Source organism: Eptesicus fuscus, chromosome 5 (assembly GCF_027574615.1).
Source record: "Eptesicus fuscus isolate TK198812 chromosome 5, DD_ASM_mEF_20220401, whole genome shotgun sequence".
In the NCBI taxonomy this organism is placed as follows: domain Eukaryota; kingdom Metazoa; phylum Chordata; class Mammalia; order Chiroptera; family Vespertilionidae; genus Eptesicus; species Eptesicus fuscus.
In genome coordinates this window covers 97,812,706-97,834,223 of record NC_072477.1, presented here as the reverse complement: position 1 = coordinate 97,834,223, position 21,518 = coordinate 97,812,706, and the positions used below count along the sequence as shown (strand labels likewise).

The 21,518-nt window shown below is 42.3% G+C and overlaps 1 long non-coding RNA gene across 5 annotated transcripts in view; it reads right to left on the bottom strand.

The window, feature by feature from the left end:
* Positions 1–21,518, bottom strand: part of LOC129149181 (uncharacterized) — a 161,484-nt gene that overhangs the window by 70,986 nt on the left and 68,980 nt on the right. For all 5 annotated transcript variants that reach the window (XR_008556167.1, XR_008556168.1, XR_008556166.1 and 2 more), the window contains exon 3: positions 876–977. This is a non-coding gene — a long non-coding RNA (uncharacterized LOC129149181). The remainder of the gene's footprint in view (positions 1–875; positions 978–21,518) is intronic.

Sequence of the window (21,518 nt, the reverse complement as noted above, 5' to 3'; positions counted from 1 at the left end):
CTTACTTACTATCTATACACAAACATTGCCAATCTTATTTATTGTCCTGTTTTTAGAATCTAACACCATACCTGGCTGGTGTTCAATAATCCTATATAATAAAAGGGTAGTATGCAAATTGTCCCCTTGGACCTGGAGTTCTCCTAGGAATTCAACCAGGGGGTAGGGCCAGCCAGGGGGAGGGAGGCCCTGGCTGGCAGCCTGCATGAATTTCATACAATGGGCCTCTACTTCGTTTAATAAATAAATGGAATACTGGTCTCAAGGTGACCCATAAGAAAAGAGTTCCACAGGACTCTGGTAAGTACTGACAACTACACACACCCATGTTGTTTCATAAAGCTCACTCGTTTTTGAGATCCTCCAGTAAGGAAGATTGTTTAACTTTAACCCCATGTTTTCCAAACTCATTTGAGCACAGACCTATCATCCTAACCCTGCCCTCACTGCATCAATAATCTAGGGAACACACTTTGAGAAATACTGCCCCAGAGAGGCAATTCAGATAGAACAGTTGCTGGAAGGAAGCTTCCACTTCCCTTTTAGTGGCTGGATCTGCTCTCATTTGTTTAATGAACAAATGGAACCCTGGTCTCAAGATGATCCTTAAGAAAAGAGTTCCACAGGACTCTAGTAAACTCTGGTGACCACACACACCCATGGAGTCCATGCAAGTTCTCTCATAGCCACAGCTCAGTTAAAAAAGAAAATCCCAATCACAGAGGTGGCTTTAATTTTCTTAGAGCTCTGTTTTGCTGAATCTGATTCAAACAAATTCACCCTTCATAATGTATTTTTAACTATTCTCAGAATGCAGGCAAAAACCAATGGTGTGTTAACCACAAAACTGTTTTATTTCTTTCCTAAATACTTACCGCAATGCCAATATTTAAATCATGGCTTCAAATGTAGAACAACTTCAAAATCTTCCTATCTCAGCTCTCTTGAGTCTTCAAGGTCATGCACTCAAACTCTCTCTGAAAAGGGAGAAAGACAAATTTCCACTTTGAAATCTAAAAAAGAAAATAGCAAATAATATAAGACAACCACATGTATGAACAAAGCAGGATACACTGCTGTGATTAAATTTCTGCTTCTAAAGAGCTTTCTCCCTTTCAATTACTTATTTTCATCAGCAACTACAAATTACAAGCAGTGGTTACCATATCTTTTTAAACCTCTTAAAAATAATTTGAACACAAACAAGGCGACAGCCCTGAGATCCTGGACTACAAAAGAAAGCCTCTGGGTTTACCAGTTGGTTAGCTGGTTAAGTGGTTAGGGTTGGCTTTTGGAAATTTTTTACTTTATGCTACTGAGGCGCTTCTTCCGATCTCCTCCCCATATTTATTCAGAACTTGCTTGTAGTGCCTTTTGAAAAAGTCATCTTAGGAAAGAGTTTGCTCAAGCACAGAGGAGTCTAAACTGGACAGCAGCCAGTGATACACCAACACTGTTAAGAACCAGAAGTGGAATCAGTTCTCAGTTTTTAGCAGCATATGGGAGGCATGGTGTCAGAGACTATCTTACCTTGTATTGCAAGAATGGGGTTCATCTCCAGGCTGAGGCAGCTTATAAGGAAAACAGCCTGTGGTGTTGACCCGTGTGAAGTTCCCACAAAGTAACATCCGCCCCCCCCACCCCCGACCCCCGCTACACACACACACACACACACACACATTATTGTCATCACTGCTTGGTGACATTCAGACAGTCATGAACTCATGACTGGAAACCATATAGGTGGTTGTGATAAACACAGACAAACTATTGGGTTTAAGTAGGTTATTTTTTTGTGACAAGAATAAAATCATTTCCCCTCCTTCTCCATAAATCTATTTATTACTAAAAAGCTTTGTAGCCTTGTAAACTGGGCTAGACCAATTTAAGCCTCTATTTCCTCTAGGACTCCTCCTCAGGATACTAAACTGGGAAATAATTTGCCTGCTTTGAAAAAGGAAAACCTCTTTCTGTATTGGCCACAAAAGAAGGAAAAGAGGAAAGTATTCAAAAAGAGAAAATGCTGAGAGAACCAAAAGAAGCCAAGTGGCAAGGGCAGGGAGGAATCCACACCACGCCCTCTTCTGAGAGAGCTCCCTGCTCCACCTAGGCCAGTGATGGGCAACCTTTTGAGCGTGGTGTGTCAAACTTCGCCAAAAAACTGAGCATAACTCGGGTAGTGTGTCACTTTGAGGAAAAAACTAACTCCAAGACTAGTCGCAAATGTTTCATCCTCAGGAGCAGCAAATGTTTCATCCTCGGCACGCGGCCGCGTGTCATCAGAAATGGCTACGCGTGTCAGTGCTGACACGCGTGTCATAGATTCGCCATCACTGATGGGCTCACACTTCTGTGGGTCCTCTGTGGGTCATAGGCCTTGGCCCCTCCCTTAATCACCCTCTGGACCAGTCTTCTCTAACTTGAGTGTGCAGAACAATCGCCTTGAGGCTCTATATCTGTCAGTCTGTAAGAAGAAAATCTAGTGGAGATCAAGAGCCCCAGGACCCAGAAAGAGTTTGAAAGGCCTGTACCTAAAACTTAGCACTAACCCCCTGAGCCATGGGCATTTCCTCCCTAACCTCATAGGAACCTCAAGATACATTTCAGGATTCAGCACAGATATCTCCAGTTTCCGTGTGGCCTTCCCTTACTGCCCAACTTCTTCCTCAGAGACCTTACTCTCTCCTGAATCCATGCCAAACATCTATAATAACATAAGCATAATATGCTAATTAAACCAGACCCCAAGGCTGCAGCTGCGGGATCAAGGGATCCAGGCAGCTGCGGCTGTGAGGGAGGGATAGAGGCAGCTGCTACGGCTGCAAAGGCCTACTCTTGCACGAATTTCGTGCATCGGGCCTCTAGTCTGATTATATACTTAATTCTCAACCGTCCAGGGTTGGACTAGCCATAGCAATAAATAAATAAGTAAATAAATCAATGAATCGTGATTATTTGAACATTTGTATTAAAAAAAAAGAACATAGCCGAAAACCGGTTTGGCTCAGTGGATAGAGCGTCGGCCTGCGGACTCAAGGGTCCCGGGTTTGATTCCAGTCAAGGCATGTACCTTGGTTGCAGGCACATCCCCAGTAGGGGGTGTGCAAGAGGCAGCTGATCAATGTTTCTCTCTCATCGATGTTTCTGGCTCTCTATCTCTCTCTCTTCCTCTCTGTAAAAAATCAATAAAATATATTTTAAAATAATAATAATAATAAATAAATAAATAAATAAAAGAACATACAAGAAAATACTTTAAAGTCGACAAAACCACATATCTATTAGAAGATATCTATTGACTAGAAACACACAATAGCCTACAGATGTCACCATGGGTCTGTAGCAGTGTGGGGACAGCCCTATTCCATCACCCCTCAGACATGTACTTACTATATTGGTGGCCAAGGTGTCACTCTGCTAGCATTCATTATTGGGCCACACAACTTGATGAGAAAACTATTGGTAAGTGAGTAGACTGTCATGTAGAGGAGCCAAGATCAGAGGCAAATGAACAATGACAACAGTGGGAAGATGCTGCAGGAGACACGGCAGCAGGACACTAAGGGGGAGGGACTCCCTTCAAAGACCACTGGGCCCACTGCAGCACCTTTAGGAAGAGGAAAGGACAGCTCTCAATGACACACTAAACTGCCTAGGCTTCCTTTTAATATTTGGGGGGAGGGTGCAGAAAGCCTGAAATAAAACAAATAATAGAACATTTTAAGAGTATTAATACCCATTTTATTTATCAAGAAATTTATAGGAGTTTTTTTTTTTACCTGGAACTATTATTATTGTAATGTTTTTACACATTAGGATAATAGCCACAGAACAGTGAATATTTTCCAAATACTGGACTTTTTACTAAATAAATGTTGATAGTCTTCACGAAATGTATATTAATGTGCATTTCAATGTACAATTTGACTGTAAAAACTTTTTTATACTCTACTTGTCTTAAAAGTTATCTGTATTTCATATGTGTGTTTTTTTTCTCTAAAACAAGACTGGGTTTTTATAAGCAGGATTCTTATCTTGTATTGTATGTTGTTATTATTTCATAGGAACGAGTCCAGTGCTCAACAAATAGAGGGTGACAGGGGTATCAGGGGGCACAGGGGTAACTCATTGCCCTCCCCGCTACCCCCACCAGGAGGGCTTCTGGCCATCAGCATACCATACTAGCTCCAGGAGCATGTTCACTATCAAAATAGCAGCTGACGTGGGGGCACATGAAGGAGAGAGAGCTAAAATAAGCACCACGAGCCCTAGCCAGTTTGACTCAGTGGATAGAGCGTCTGCCTGCAGACTGAAGGGTCCTGGGTTTGATTCTGGTCAAGGGCACAGGCCAGAATTGTGGGCTTGATCCCCAGTAGGGGGCATGCAGGAGATAGCTAATCAATGATTCTCTCTCATCATTGATGTTTCTATCTCTCTCTCCCTCTCCCTTCCTCTCTGAAATAAAAAAAATATATATTTTAAAAATAATAAAATAAAATAAGCACCACGATGCTCCCTGGTGAGATCCAGACACACCACCACCCCTTTATGCTGCTATTGGGTGAGCTTTCTACATATCACATTACAGCACAGGTTCTTAAAAGGCAGGGTCAGGCTCTTGTACATTTTTTAATATGCTCTGGCAAAACCCCGGGAGGTCTTAAGCTTCAAAATTCAAAGGAGGTGGGTATTACCCAAAATCACAGGCAGAAAAGTTAAGTTAATGGGCAGAATTCTCAATTTTAAGTTCTCTCATTTTTTTTCTCAAAATTTGTGGTGCCTCCTACTACTTGCCTAATAACCACCACAAAATGAATAAACAAGTAGCAAACATTGAAGAAAAACTCAGCTTGCTGTTTGATAGATATATGTGCTTGTGAATATGATTTTATATTATATTATTTACTAGTGGCCCAGTGCACGGATTTGTGCACATTGAAAGGAAATTAATTAGAAGAAAGATCTGTACGGTAATTGCATTACAGCACAATTGACAATGACAGATTGAAACACACACATGCGACTGGTGCCAGCAAAAGCTTTATATGTATCGCGCATGCACAAGTCAACGTTTATTTTTAAACTAGTAGCCCGTTTGCACGAAGATTCGTGCAATAGACCTTCATTCACCTGGCTGCCAGCACCAGTTTTCTGCCGGCACCTGGGACCCAGGCCTTGGCTGTGGCCACCGCCTTCTGCCTTCTTTCAGGGTCCTGGCTTGGCCCCGGGCGGTGGCCTTGGGCTCGGCTGCACCCAGCATCCCTGCTAAGGATCGCAGGAGCCGACCCCCAGTGGTTTCCTGCGATCCGTGCAGGCTCCCCGCTGGTGCCCAAGGCTGGGAAAGCCTCCGCCCGAGGCTTTCCCGGCCTTGGGCTCCACCACACCCCAACGTCCCTGTGACAGTTTCCTGGTGGGCGTGGTTGGTGGGTGTGGCTTGGTTGGTGGGCGTGGCTTGGCGTAGCGAAGGTGCGATCAATTTGCATATTTGTCTATTATAAGGTAAGATTGCCAGTGCACATCATATGTACTGGCTGGTTGGTCAGTCGAAAGGTCGGACGGATGGACTGTTGGTCACTTAGCCTTTTATATATATAGATAGCATCCAATATAGTTTTATGGACTGAACATTTGTGTCTCCCCAAAATTTATTTGATGAAATCCTAACCCCCAGAGGCATGAGGTAGAGTCCTCATGATGGGATTATCAACCTTATAAGAAGCATGTAATTGTACAGCAAGAGGGCAGCTAGCTGTAAACCATGAAGTGGGCCCTCACTAGTAACTGAATCTGCCAGCACCTTGATCTTGGGGTTCCCAATTTCTAGTACTGTAAGAAATGAATAGATTTTTTTTTTAAGCCAATAGTCTGTGATATTTTGTTATAGCAGCTCAAACTAACTAAGACATATGGAAAAAGCCAACTTTATACTTAGTAATTCAGTATAGATAGGTAGATAGATAAATTGATAGATATGTCTGTACACACACACACACACACACACACACACACACACACACAGAGCCAACCCTTCTTATCTTTGGGGGATATGTTCCAAGACCCTCAGTGGATGCCCAAAAACATACTGTATTTTTTCCGGTACATAGATACCTATGATAAAGTTTAATCTATTCTTATACTTTGGGGCCACTTTATTAAGTAAAGTAAGGGTTACTTGAACAGAAGCACTGTGATACCAGGACAGTCAATCTGACAACAAGATGGCTGCTGACTAAGTGGCGGGGCGTACACAGCATGGGGATGCTGGGCGATGGTGGGATTCATGTCCTGGGTGGGACCAAGCAGGATGGCATGAGATTTCATCACACTATTAAGAATGGCAGCACAGCCGAAACTGGTTTGGCTCAGTGGATAGAGCGTCGGCCTGTGGACTGAAAGGTCCCAGGTTCGATTCCGGTCGAGGGCATGTACCTTGGTTGCGGGCACATCCCCAGTAGGGGTTGTGCAAGAGGCAACTGATCAATGTTTCTCTATCATCGATGTTTCTAACTCTCTATCCCTCTCTCTTCCTCTCTGTGAAAAATCAATAAAATATATTTAAAAAAAAAAAAAAAGAATGGCAGCACACAATTTAAAACTTCTGAACTGTTGATTTCTGGAATTTTGCATTTAATATTTTCAGGATGCAGTTGACACAGGTAACTGACACCACAGAAAGCAAAACTGTGGGTAAGAGGGGACTGTACATAAACATGATACATACATTATATATATATACATATATATATATATATATATATATATACACACACACATACATACACTAGTATATTAGTGTGTGTGTGTGTGTGTGTGTGTGTGTGTATATATATATATGTGTGTATATATATATATATATATATATAATTACCAAAATACATAATGTCCTAAGCTGTAAGACAGAAAAAAACAGAATGCAACACCTGGACATTTCAGTGTGCCTCAAGGAGCACCATGTCTCTCTCCAATTCTCCTTAAATTTCAACAATTCTGAAATCCACCACACGAGCATATTTTTACAGGCAGTTCAGGAGGCACTCTAAAAGTATAGCTGCCACAACAAGAGAACTAAGATCCATCACAGAATGGGGCACTCCCTGTTTCCTCTGCCAGGGCACCTGGGGGCTCCCTGTGGATGGCCATGGGCTCAAAGCAACCATGATGTCCTGACCCCTCTTTGTCCTCCCAGGCACAGTGAATCCATGCAATTCAGTGCTTGGTGAAGACAAATATTTTCTATTGCTCTTTACTGGCTGCACATGTGCATGTTTTTCCAAAAAAAAGATTATCTTAGGCCTTGCTCTTTTTCCCCAACCGAATAACAAACACTAAATTAAAAAACCCCAACCTATTGATATGTGAGTTGCATTTGATAAGAACAGTGTGCACTAGGGCGGAGTTCCCTGTCCCACATACTCTGCCTAACTCTCCTGACAGGTAAGGAGGTAATAGGTCCTGCCTGCCTCTGGGCCACTCTCACCTGCTTTCTCTTATCTATATATATAAAAACCTAAGCGATCAGCCAACAGGCCAGTAGCTATAACACACACTGACCACCAGGGGGCAGACGCTCAGTGCAGGAGCAGAAACCACAGGCATAGAAACATGGAACAGACTGATGAATCTCAGAGGAAAGGGGAGCAGGGGGAGGGCAGGACGAGATTAACCAAAAATATTATATGCATACTAGAGTCCCAGTGCATGGATTCATGCACCAGTGGGGTCCCTCGGCCTGGCCTGTGGGGATTGGGCCGAAACTGGCTCTCTGACATGGTCCCGGATTGCAAGAGGGTGCAGGCCAGGCTGAGGGACCCCACTGGTGCACGAATCCATGCACCAGGCTTCTAGTCTTTAAATAATGTCTCTAGGCACGTGTTACAGAGGTGGATCTCAAGAGCTTCAAGTATAAGAAGCTCCTCTGTAATGTTATGACTTTCTTGTTACTGCACCCCCTTCCCATACCAGCAGTTGCATGTTTAGTAGGACACACTGAAAGGCTACTATGAATTCAGTAGTGCATCCCACAACTTCACGTTTTGTAAGTCACAGCTCTTAGAAGCATTTAAAGAAACAGTGTACTTGTAAGATCCGAGTCAACCTGCAGACAATGTTCAGAACAACATAAATTCCCTCACCCCTGCAATAACTCTGAAGTGCATGAATGAAGCAGCATTGTGCTAAAGCCAGTGCACACTTGGGAAGGCCCACCCTGGCCTTGAGGGGCACAGATGGACCTGCTTGTTAGCTGTGTGCATGCTCACTGTGCCACAGGACCACACGCTGTAGCCCTAAGGTAGAGCCCCAAAACAGAGGCAATTTGACTGCATTTCCACATATCACAATTCCCAAATGAGAAAGCCAGGCCAGGTCTGTTCCCTGAAGAGATGGCCACTGTAAAGAAATGTCAGGAAAAAAATTGCTAGGCTGCCCTGGTTAACTGCCTCAAGTTGGGTGAAGAGTCATCCATACACCAAAAGGATGTGGGTCTGATTCCCGATCAGGGCACATATCTAGGCTGTGGGTTTGATTCATGGTCAGGGCACGTATGAAAGGCAACTAATCAATGTTTCTCTCAACATGGGTGTTTTTGTGTGTTTTTTCCCTCTCTCTCTGTCTCCCCCTTCTCTCTCTCTCTCTCAAATCAATAAACATATCCTCAGGTGAGGATAATAAAAAAAGTTGCTAAGCCAGGCTAAAAGATAATCATTTTTGTATGGAGATAACAATAAAAAATAAACAAACAAAAAACTAGGAAGAGAGAGACATAATCAAAAATCTTGTTACCAAACTTCTAACCCTGACATAGTGACCAAACTGTGGTGGATTCAACCCTTCAAATGGAGAAAGCAGGGACTGAGGGAGGAGGATAGAGTACCTCAGAAATCACAACTTCTTCCTGAGCCTCCAAAAAGTGAGAGAAATAAGCCAGCTAGACCCAAAAACTGATGCCACTTAAAAATGTGACTTGAGTCAACATATGTGAGTATAAATACATGCATCTGAGGATAATTAGAAACTGGACATTATTCTAGGTAATGTCATAAAATTCTGGTTCTCACTATTAACTGAATTTTTTGTCATTCTTTGAATAAGCAGCTAGTACCTGCAAGCTGTAAAAGTGAGACAAATGCATGGAAAACACATTTTATTGGTGACAAAGTTTAGTTAATAACAATAACAGCAGCAACTAACACTCATATTATTTAATATTTGCCAGGCACTGTTCTATTCTAAACACAATATACATATTAATAACTTCACCATCACTACTAGCTACTCTTATTATTCCCATTCTACAGATGAAGAAACAAAAGCACAGAGAGGCTGCCCAAGGTCACCCAGGTGGTTAGTAGCAGCATTTGGCTCCAGAGTTCTCACTCTTAATCACTATGCTATTGCATCACCGATTTAAAAGTAATGTAAAAGCTTTGAGAGAAAAATCTGTTCAAAGATCCTACATACTTCATAGTTTTCTCCAAATAAATCTATATACTTTTTTTCAGTTTCCAGTGGTTTTTTTTTAATTTATATTTATTGTTGAAAGTATTACAAATGTCCCCCTTTTTTCCCCATTTAAGCCCTCCACCCTGGATCTGCCTCCCCCCATCTTTTGATAACCACAGTTCTTTTTCTCTTCTCCACCTAGGGAAAAATACAAGTAAAAGTCCAAGCATGTTGTCTATCCCACAGCTGGTGAGAAATACTAGGAATCTCTCCCTAGATCTGGAGTAGGGCTCAGCCACCTTGTGCAGATGCCCCTAAGCTTGCACACTTGCACCAAAGTCCCGCTCGGGGCTGCCAGTACCTTTGGCATCCGTCTAATTTAGCTCACTACAACCAAGACAAACAGATATGAACTTAGCATTATGTGCGGAGACGGAAAATAGAAACTCAGGCAACAGTAAAGGGTGGAAACACTTTTAAATAAAAGTAATTTTAAAGGTCCAAGTATAAGAGACTGGAACACAAGATTGAGGGGGTAAGGGGGAGAGAGAAATCATGAGGTTTCACTTCAAGAAGAAAAAGTGCTCTGGGCATTAGTACTTGAGGGTTAAAAAGTAGCTCAGGGAACTTTCACCTTTCTTGTGGGAATGGAAAATAGTACAGCCACGCTGGAAATCAGCTTGGCCATTTTTTTTTAATGAAGTTAAACATATACTTACCATATGGCTCAGCAACCCCACTCCTAGGTATTAATCCAAGAAAAAATGAAAACGTGTGTTCTCCTAAAAATGTGTTTTGAGAGTTTTATTCATAATCATCATAAACTAAAAATAACCCAAATATCCATCAACTAGCAAATGGATAAGCAAACTATATATTCACACAACAGTATATATACTATCTATAATAACCCTATCTAATAAAGAGGGAATATGCTAATTGACCCTCACTCTGTAGCAAAGATGGCGGCACCCACAGCCAATAAGGAGGGAATATGCTAATTGACTGCCCCGCCCTCAAAGATGGCGGCACCTACAGCCACAGATGGCAGTGCCCAGTCCCCTCAGCCCTGCCAGGGTGGCAGCCATGTGCCTGCCTCCATAGTCCCCTAGTCCCCTCAGCCCCACAGCCACCCAGGGCCGGCCCAAAGTGCAGGCAAGCTTCGGATGGCAGCTGCCCAGCTGCCCAGGGCTGCCCGAGGCTCAGGTAACCAGGGCCGGCCAAAGCTTGCGCTGCTGGCAGTGGCAGCAGCAGAGGTATGATGGGGGCATTGCCATCCCCTGATCGCTGGGTTGCCTCCTGTCCCTGAGGGCTCCTGGACTGTGAGAGGGGGCAGGCCGGGCTGAGGAACACCCCCCTCCAGTGCATGAATTTTCATGCACCGGGCCTCTAGTAAAAGCATAATATGCTATTAGACTGGACAGCCGAACAACCTTCTGGACGTCATTCCGGACGTTCTTCTGGACGAAGCCATGGCGGCAGGGGCGAAGGCAGAGGCAGTTAGGGGTGATCAGGCAGGCAGGTGCGCGGTTAGGGACGATCAGGCAGGCAGGCAGGCAGAGGCAGTTTGGAGTGATGAGGCAGGCAGGCAGAGTGGTTAGGGGTGATGAGGCAGACAGGCGAGTGGTTAGGGGCAATCAGGCAGGCAGGCAGGTAAGCGGTTAGGAACTAGTGGTCTGAGATTGTGAGAGGGATGTCCGAGGGGTCCCGGATTGTGAGAGGATGCAGGCAGGGCTGAGGGACCCCTCCCCCCCCCCCCGCCCCCGCCTGCCCCAGTGCACGGATTTCATGCACCGGGCCTCTAGTTCAGAAATAAAAGGAACAAACTACTGGGAACATGCAACATTGGTGGATCTCAAGTGTATTAATCTAAGTGAGATTCAAAAAGCTACATACTACTTAATTTCATTTACATAACACTTTGGAAAAGACCAAACTATAAGGATAGAAAAAAGATCAGTGGCTTCCAAGGGCTGAGTGGAGGAACTGATTAAACGGGCACAAGGAATGATTTAGGGTAATGGAAATTTATATATATATTTTTAAAATATTTATTTGTTTTTATTTCAGAGAGGAAGGGAGAGGGAGAGAGAGATAGAAACATCAATAATGAGAGAATCATAGATCGGCTGCCTCCTACAGGCCCCACACTGGGGATCGAGCCTGCAACTGGGTCATGGGTCCTGACCAGGAATTGAACTGTAGCCTCCTGGTTCATAGGTCAATGCTCAATCACTGAGCCATGCCAGCCAGGATGAAATTTATATTTTGCTTATGGTGGCTACACAATTGTATGCACTTATCAAAACTCACAGTTGTACACTTTTAAAAAGAATGAACTTTTCTGTATTTAAATTATATATCAGCACACCTGAATTTTTAAAACTAGCTCAGAGCAATTATGCCAACAAAATTATCTCATGGAATGGGGCTATTTTATCTTCTACAAGGTTCTACAAACCATTTATCCAACTTTTTATATTAACTCCATTTTCTTCTCATACAATATTTATAGAAAGATTATTGGTTGCTCATTTATAGGATAAAAGCTCCTTTATGAGGGCATGTGCCGGGGGCTAGGGGAGGCAGGAGGTCAATGGGGGAAAAAAGACAACATATGTACTACCATTTGTAATACTTTAAACAATAAAATAAAATTTAAAAAAAGGTCCTTTCGTCATATACACTTTCTTAAGGTAACCTTTGACTATTTAGATAATTATGGGAACTCTTCGATATTAAAAATAGTTGACTATGTGGCTCTTTCTCCTGGTGCTAAAAATGTGCCTGCTAATCACCCAGGAAAGAAGGCAAGTAAGATTCCAATGGCTGTCTGTCCACACAGACTGCCACTATAAAACCATTAAATTACCAAGAAGTTCAGGTACTGCCATCCTTACTCCGAACTACATCAAAGGTAAACCTAGGTTACTGCTGAAATCTTTAGGGAACTAAATCTAAAATAAATCTTGACGCTGAATGGCAAACCATTAGTAGCATAGGAAAATTAAAAAAAAAAACACCATATGTATGATTGAACAATATAACTGCACTGTGATTTGGTCTCCATATACAGACCAAAATCTATGTGAATAGTTCTGGTTCTTTCCTTCACTCAAAACTGAGCAGGTACATCTTGATTGCTTGTGTGTGCTAGGCATAAAAGATACAATGGTAACCCAGTGTCCCCATCATTACAGAGCTCACATTTTCTTGAGAGACACAGATAAATTATAAATAAATTAATGAACAAAAAACTGGTTAATCAATAATAGACTGCATGTCAGTTAGTAAGAACTGGAGGGGGCTTTTATTTTAGATAAAGTGGTCAGGTATCTCTGAGGTACTAACATTTGAGCATAGCCCTGGGAGAGTTGGGGAAGAATGCTGGTGAATATCAGGAGGGCGAGTGTCAGGAGGAGGAAAGAACCAGTCTTAAGATAGTGTGACTGCTATGACCAAGGGACTAGCAAGGTGGCCATGTGGCTGGAAGGGAGCGAGGGAAGAGAAGAGTTCCTGGAAATGCTGGCGAGAGATAGCTGAGCCCAGATCATATAGGCCCTCTACCAAAGGAGGACTTTGGGTTCTTTTCGAAGTCACCAGAAGCCACTGTTGGGTATGGGCAAGGGGGTGGCATGATCTTGTTTTAGTTTTAAGGAATCATTCTAGTTGCTCTGAGGAAAACAGACTTTGGGGTTATGTGAGAAACCACCTATTGTCTTCACTAGCAGAAAGGGGTGGAAAGGAGTCTGGAAGGCTGGTAAACCTTGAGGCTCTGGCAAGGGTCAGAGCCATACACCCACTGTCTAGTTGAGACAAAGGGAGCTGAAGCAACTTCCACCTTTTAGTCCTAAGTAAATCCTTGCTGATGGGCTATCACCGAGCTATTACTGGAATTGCTTGCCTAAGGGCTATGGGTGTATCCCACACCTGAATAAAAGGGATGGCAAGGCCAGAGCAAAGCAGAGTCCTTCCTTGGGCCTGGCCCCCAATTTCCAAATTATTATTTCTTGTCTTGTCTCTTTCATTTGCGCACGGCCTCCTCCAGAGCCCAAACCCGAACCCTGAACCTGAACCCTGAACCATGCAGGACATGGGACACTCGCAGGGTTAGGTAAATATGGAAGTGGACAAGAAGAAGCAGAGAATTTGATAGAAGGTCACCACAGCCATTAGAGCAGAGCCAGTAAGCCATAGATTGGGTGGTGACAGTGGAGGAGATGAGAAGTCGTCAGACTGGACAACTGGGTGAATGCATGATAGTACCACAGACTGAGATAGGATAGTAAATTAAAAAACAACAACATATGTACTATGTGCTGAAATGGAGCAAGTTAGTTCCATAGTTAACAGCTGCTGAGTTACTGGAAAGTGTATGTAATATTGTTATCAGAGAGAGGGGTGAATTAAGATAAAGAAAAGGTTAATTAGACTCAAAGAACATTATATCTTAAGATTTTCTTTACAATGGAAACAGTTAATTTAGATACTAATTTGATCTTACAATAACAACCCCACTGACTAGGTTATTTACTACATGCAGCTAAGAAAAGAATTTTTTGTAAGAAACTATACACTCCATTAGTGAACTTTCCAGGAAACAAAAGCTTCAAAGCTTCCTGCAATATATCAACAATGCTTTGAAGCTCCCCTTTATTTAACCCTTACTGAAAGAAAATAATTTCAACCAGATTGTAGAATGCGAATATGCTTTTCTAAATTTACAATATAAAAAAGCTTTGTCTGATGGGAAAGAGGAGTCAAATTATAAGACTCTTTAATTGGTTTACATGTTAAAGCCTTTTATATAAACAGTTTGCTGGACATAATCCACATCAAAGCATTTATCTGCTTCACAGATTATTTTCTTCAGCTGCCCTAAAATGTCCCTGTTGAGGAAGCTCTTTCTGAGCTTTATGAAGCTGCATCTCACCTAGAAAGAGGCCAGAAAAATAACACACAAATGCCCAATGGGATCAAGTTGATGCCTGCAAGTCGGAGTGAGGTACAGTAGCAGGAGAACCAGCAAAGCTCAGCTTCCACATTATGAGACTGCACACGTCCCCAAATCACATCTGTTTCCAAGACAAGATTCATGCCCAGGGTCCAAAACACAGGAAAAAATTCAAATAGTTTTGATTGAGATAACTGTAGCCTGCTAACATGCAGAATGTCTTCCAGAAAGATATCAACTCCCTCATTTTCCATCTTTTCTTCCTTTCTCCCTTCTCCCTCCCAATTCAATCTTCAGAGCAACAGCACAGAGCCTGATGGGTAACCATATCAGAACACTTTGGGATGCTTAGCCTAGGGAACTCCAGAGACAACAGCCACAGACATCACTTTTAATCAATCCAATTTGAACCATCCAAACTTGAAACAATCTCATAAACTTAGTCTGCTTTTGATTTTTCAAAAGTTTTACTCAAAAAAAATTAGGTCTCCAAAGTAGTCATACTTTTCCCTCATTAGCCAAGAGAAAATCTTTTAGTCACAAAGGGCCAGAATAGGTGACTTATATGGCTTCCCAATGTTTCCTTTCGGTGACATTTCCGAAATCCTTTAATGGTTTTCCAACCTCTCTCTCTCTCTCTCTCTCTCTCTCTCTCTCTTAGGATATACCAGTACTCTTGGAGATCTGTTCTCAAAAAAACTCATAGTTTTGCCGCAATTTTCAACCAGTGTGTCCTGATAATTTTTTAAACATGCAATGCCTGACTAGTTAGTCAGGGGCACTAACCTCTTTTCCCTTAGATTGTTAAATAAAAGAAATGACAACAGCCGACGCAACAGTAGCTATCTGGTGTGAATAAATCAAATTATACTTTTTTTTTTGTCAGATTGGCAAAATATATATTTTTGGGTGTGCTGCAGAATTTTAGTAATTAGTTTACATGTGCCATGAGGTGAAAAAGGTTGAACATCACTACGCTAAAAGAATTCCTTACTCAAGTATCTGAATTTAGTGACTTTTCCCACAGTATCAGCTGTTTCAGACAGATTTTTCTAGTTTGTTGCTTTAAAATGTCAAGATGTGTTTTGTTTTTTTAATCTGGACTTAGGACTTCCTTTCACACAGCCCCTCAGCATTACACTAACCAGATGCTTCTGCCTTTTTCCAGATGACAGAGCACCAAGGCTTCGCACCCTAGGCTTCTCCCAGGTCATCAGTTCAGATCTTTACCTTATTTTTCCACTTCCAGACAAATTTCTCTCTCTCTCTCTCTTCTCTCTCTTCTCTCTTCTCTCTTCTCTCTTCTCTCTTCTCTCTCTACTCTCTCTCTCTCTCTCTCTCCCTCTCTCTCTCTCTCTCTCTCATCTGTAAGCACAGACATACCCACACAATATCAAATCCTCTGCCAAGACGGCATTAGTGTGGTTTTCTATTTGGTCTCATCTATAATGACCTAAAGATGTATTCTATCTGGATTCTCAGAGGTCTGTTAAATATTAATCACAAAGATGTGAAATGTTAGAAAAGTAGGTCAATCTGAACCTCCACTATTAATCTTGTCGGTTATCATTTCTTGGTGAGAGTCTATAGCCCATTCTGAAGCTGTCACTGACCACTGAGAAGTGAATAGGACCCAAAAGCTCCTTCTCCAGAAATATCCCAAAACAAAATGGTGGCTATAATTGCCATTCTAGAACAGGAGTCAGCAAACTGCTGCTCATGGGCCAGATCCAGCCAACTGCCTATTTTTATCAACAAAGTTTTCTTGGAACACAGCCATGCTCATTTGTTTCCGTATTATTTATGGCTACTTCACACTACACCAGCAGAGTTGAATAGTTTTGACAGAGACCCACAGAGCCTAACGTATTTATTCTCATTCTTTCCAGAAAAAGTTTGCCCACTTCTGCTTTAAAACCCATGACTTCTAAGACAATATAAATCCCACTCTACATGGTTTTATAAAGTTACCTAAATATTATTCTCCTAAAATTAAATGAAAGAGTTATCCACACAAGTGCACAGCACAGTACCTGAGATTCTGGAGGCAATCTCTACTAATAAAAGGGTAATATGCTAATTATACAGGACGTCTTCCGGACAAAGCCAAGGTGGCAGGGGCCAAGCAGAGGCGGTTAGGGGCGATCAGGCCGGCAGGGGAGAGCAGTTAGAGGGGATAAGGATGGCAGGGGAGGCAGTTAGGGGTGATTAGGCTGGCAGGGGAGGGCAGTTAGGGGCAATCAGGCTGGCAGGCAGAGGTAGTTAGGGGACGATCAGGCTGGCAGAGGAGCAGTTAGGGGCGATCAGGTAGGCAGGGGAGCAGTTAGGGGCATCAGGCCGGCAGGCAGAGGTGGTGAGGGGTGATCAGGCAGGCAGGCAGGCAGGCAGGCGAGTGGTTAGGAGCCAGCAGTTCCGGATTATGAGAGGGATGTCTGAGCAGGATCAGGCCTAAACTGACAGTCGGACATCCCCCAAGGGGTCTTGGATTGGAGAGGGTGCAGGCCGGGCTGAAGGACCTACCCCCTCCCTTGCCCGGGGCATGAATTTCGTGCACCAGGACTCTAGTCCTATATAATAAAACCCTAACATGCAAATCAACTGAACGGTGGAAGCACCAGTTGCTATGACGCTCACTGACCACAGGGTGGGGGCGCCGCTCAGCTGCAGGCAGGCAGTAAAGAGTGAGAGGTCCTGGACTGTGAGAGGGCACAGGCCGGGCTGAGGGACCCCCCTCCCCCAGTGCATGAAATTTCGTGCACCAGGCCTGTAGTTAATAATATATATCCACTTCTTCCACTTGTGAAACTGTTTCTGGTCCTTAGGTACCTAGTTTAAGAGTCTCTTCCTTTCTGCTGTATTCTCCCTGCAAAGTTGTAAGCTTTCTCATCTTGGCACCACAATTTATTTTAATACTGGCTATAGCATAGTCTCATTATCTATCCACTCATATTTCTTCCCATCTAGAATGTGGATTCCTCTAAGAAGTGCCATATCTTATTTCCCTTTGTTTCCGCAGTGCCTGGCATACAGTAAGATCCTAGCAAAGATTTTTTCAGAGAGTGAGTGAAGAAATAGTAAATCAACACTAGAAATATTCTTAATTCTAAAAGATACCATGCAAAGATCATTAATAATATTAGTAATATTAGTAAATAATACCAGGCTTCCCAACCGGAATTTCACAAATAATGAGCAATTTTTGGTCACCAATTTAAGGTTACAACTTGCTACATATTACAGAAGTATTATTAAACAGGCAAAGGGCAAGTTAACTCTCCAATCATGTGTAGTTACAAAGAAGTTCCTAGAAGCCAAGGAAGTAATAATGATTCTTGTTTAAATCCAACAACTTAAAAAAATCCTCTAACCAAACCTCTCATCTTTGAACGACAATGTAAAGTGTGATATTCTTTGTCTATAATAAGAGCCTGGATTTAAGATTTCTAATAATAGTGATACACTATAAAATAAACTCTTTGAAAAGATAGTTGTTTCTCATGGATTTAGTTTAAGAAGATTAATTCATTTGAATATGAGTCAAGCAATGAACTAGGCATTGTGGATATAATAGTGAAGAAACCCTATTAATAGTGAAGAAACCCTATAATAGTGAAGAAACCCGACTCGGCTCAGTGGATAGAGCGCCGGCCTGCAGACTTGAAGGGTCCCAGGCTCGATTCCGGTCAAGGGCATATACCTTGGTTGTGGGCACATCCCCAATAGAGGGTGTGCAGGAGGCAGGTGTTCGATGTTTCTCTCTCATCAATGTTTCTGACTCTCTATCCCTCTCCCTTCCTCTCTGCAAAAAATCAATAAAATATATATTTTTAAAGATAGTGAAGAAACCTTGCCCTTGCTCTAGTAAATAAATGAGTTTAGAGAGATCTTAGAATTAATTTTGATAAGATTCTTCTTTGAGTTATTTATATTACATAAATTTTCCATTATATTATATACCATAAATAACTAAGAGGGTCTCATGTTTCCAAAATAGAGACATTTACATATTGCATTATTGCTTATTGTTGCTATAACAAATTACTACACAATTGGTGGCTTAAAAAACACACAAATTTATTTAGTTATTTTTAAACTTTTAATTAATTTTATTGGGGTGACATTGTTTAATAGGATCATATAGGTTTCAAGTGTACATTTCTATGATGCATGATCTGAACATTGCATTGTGTGCTCATTGCCCAAAGTCAAATCATCTTTTATCATCATCTATTTGGTAATCTTTACCCTTTACTACCCCCTCCACTGCCTTCCCTGTGGTAACCACCATACTGTTGTCTGTGTCTATGAGTTTCAGTTTTACTAGTATAACCCACACTAGAGTCCCGATGCACAAAATTCACGCAAGAGTAGACCTTCCTTCACCCGACTGCCGGCACTGGCTTCCCTCTGGCACCCGGGACCTGGGATTCCCTCGCAGCCCTGGCTATGTCCGGCAGGTGGTCCGGAAAAACGTCCAGTATAATAAGCATATTACGCTTTTATTGTTATAGATATGATTCTTAGCTGTTTCCAAAAAACAACACAAATTTATTATCTTAGAGTTCTAGAGGTTGGAAGTTTGAAATGGGTGTCACTGGGCTAAAAAGCAAGGTGTTGGTAGGACTGGTTCCTTCTAAGGGCTCCAGGGCAGAATCCATTTCTTTCCCTTCTCAAGCTTCTAGAGTCCGCCTGCTCATGGCACCTTCTTCCATCTTCAAAGCAACAAAGGTTTGGAGACTTTATCACAAGGCCTCACTCCAGTCTTGTGATAAAGTCTCCTGTCTCCTTCACTTCAGAGAACTTTCATGATTACATTCGACCCACCTGAATTACTTAGATTATCCAGAATAATCATCCCATTTCAAGGTCAGTTTACGAGCAATCTCTATTCACCATGTAATCTAACATATTCACAGCTTCTGAGGATTAGGATGTGAACCATGATTCTTCAGGGAGCCATGATTTTTTTTACCAAACATTTCTCTGTAGGAATCATGTCAATAAGCCCAGTCACATGTATGACCCCACATGAAACCTGAAACACCATGAGAAACCAGCCCTCCCACTTGCCAGAACATCACTCGTACCAGCAGTCCCTGGCACCTCACAGAAGCACACCACCCATGTTCTTCTACAAGCTCCACCGGAGGAAGTGGCCATTTCCTAGTCATCAAACTATGTTCTATCCAGGTCTCAACTCTTCTAAGAATAAAACTAATGATTTTCTTCTTATCCTCCTCCAAATTAAGGGAAAACTAAGCCTCTCTTCCGTCTTTCTATTCTAATGAAGGATAAACCCCTGTGACCTGTATTGCACAAAGATTTGTTAATGGCAGTAAAGATTTATTCATCGATGTCCTGTTGCTGGGTAGCTAAGCATACATGTTCATTCATTCTTCTTCTTTAAAGTTCAAAGAATAGGTGTGTGTGTTCACATGTGTGTGTGATATAAACTCTTGGAGAGCAAAGCCTATTTAATGTACTAAGCACAGATGCTCAGTGAATACTGCTCAGCTTACCGAAGACTAAGCAGTCTTTGACCATGACAATAAAACAAGTGCTCTGAGACCATACACAGAGCCTTGTAGAGAGTTCCTCTTGTCAAAGGTATGTGGAAAGAACCTCGAGGAGCAGCTGCCTGCAACAGGGAAAAGGTCATTTTGGGCCCTGAGATGTCACCTTAAGGGGTAAGAGCAGCTGGCTCTCAGAACACAGAGTTGGATTCTGGCTTGAAAGAATTAGAAGCCAGCTCTTCTTTTTCTGACAACAGCCTTTGGCCACACATGATGCTCCATTTCAGCTGGCATGAGCCTAGGATTTAGCGCCCATTTGGCTGCAGGGAATAGATTTTCCAGCTCTCTTTTCCTGCTGGCACTCAGCTGTGACCCTCGGTACTGGAAGCATCTGTTGAGAACCAGCCCTAGTCACTTGTACAAGAGTTCTTCCCAGGTCATCAGACCCCATCTGTCCACTAGATAGAGATCACTTACCTTAGGAACATTTCAAAACAAAGGTTTATAAAATACCTTGATCAACTGGGTATTTAACAACTTCTATTTAATTGTGATCATTATCAAAATTTCAAGTAAGAAAAATATAAACTTAAGGAAAGAGACAGTCTCCATGTGACTGTCCCAGACACCCAATGTCTTTTTTCATGGATTCTCCCTCTTCCCTTTTCCCTTAACTGCCAACTCTGACTTGGGAACACAGATGGCAAAAAGATGTGTTCAGTTCCTACCTCCAGCTAATGCTTCTATGTATGAGAGGTGAAAACTGATGAAAGATTTCCATTTCTCTTAGTCCTTTGTTGGCTATGCACTGAAATATCCCCAAGCCAAAGTAAAAGTTTTATCAGGAGAACCAGCCCCTATGCTAAAAATGACAACTGAACACAGTTTCACTGGCTACTTATTGTGAAAATTCCATGAAGAAAAAGGGAACATAACAGCCCTTTCCGTGTGAGTACTGCTATTTGCACTGTCAGGTAAATAGAAGCTCATTCATGTCTGATGCTTCCTTTTGCCTTCATCACACCGTAATGCTCTACATTCAACCCAGAGAAATCCAAAACAGGCAAGCAAGACCATCCAGCTGAGACCCCCTCAGCTAAGGGTGAACAAGGCCTGTGACAAACGAGTTAATGTCACTAGAAAGTCATTAGTCTGAGACAGAGCCCAGCAGAGAAGCCAAAGCCCACTTTACCTGCAAGACAACTGGTCTAGAATCTTGCTGGGGCCCTGCATGTGTGAGTGTCAGCCATGTGTCAGAGGGAAGTTAAGAGATTTTTCCCTGGAGGAGTTACATCCAGCACATAACAAACTAAGCTTGAGTCTGGAAAACAAGCTCTTGTCCAAACAGAAATGACTAAACACGATAGAAGCTTCAGAGTTTGGTGACCATTGAAACACCAATCCCTCTCCTTGTCCTTTGCTCTTTCTATGATTTCCTCTTATACTTTATTTGGAGGGGAATTGAGTTGATTGAAGCTGAAGGCATGATCATCTTTTTTTTTTTTTTTTAATCCTCACCTGAGGTTATTTTTTCCAAGGATTTTTGGAAGGGAGGAAGGGAGGCAGGGAAAGAAAGAGAGAGAGAAATATAAATGTGAGAGAGACACATT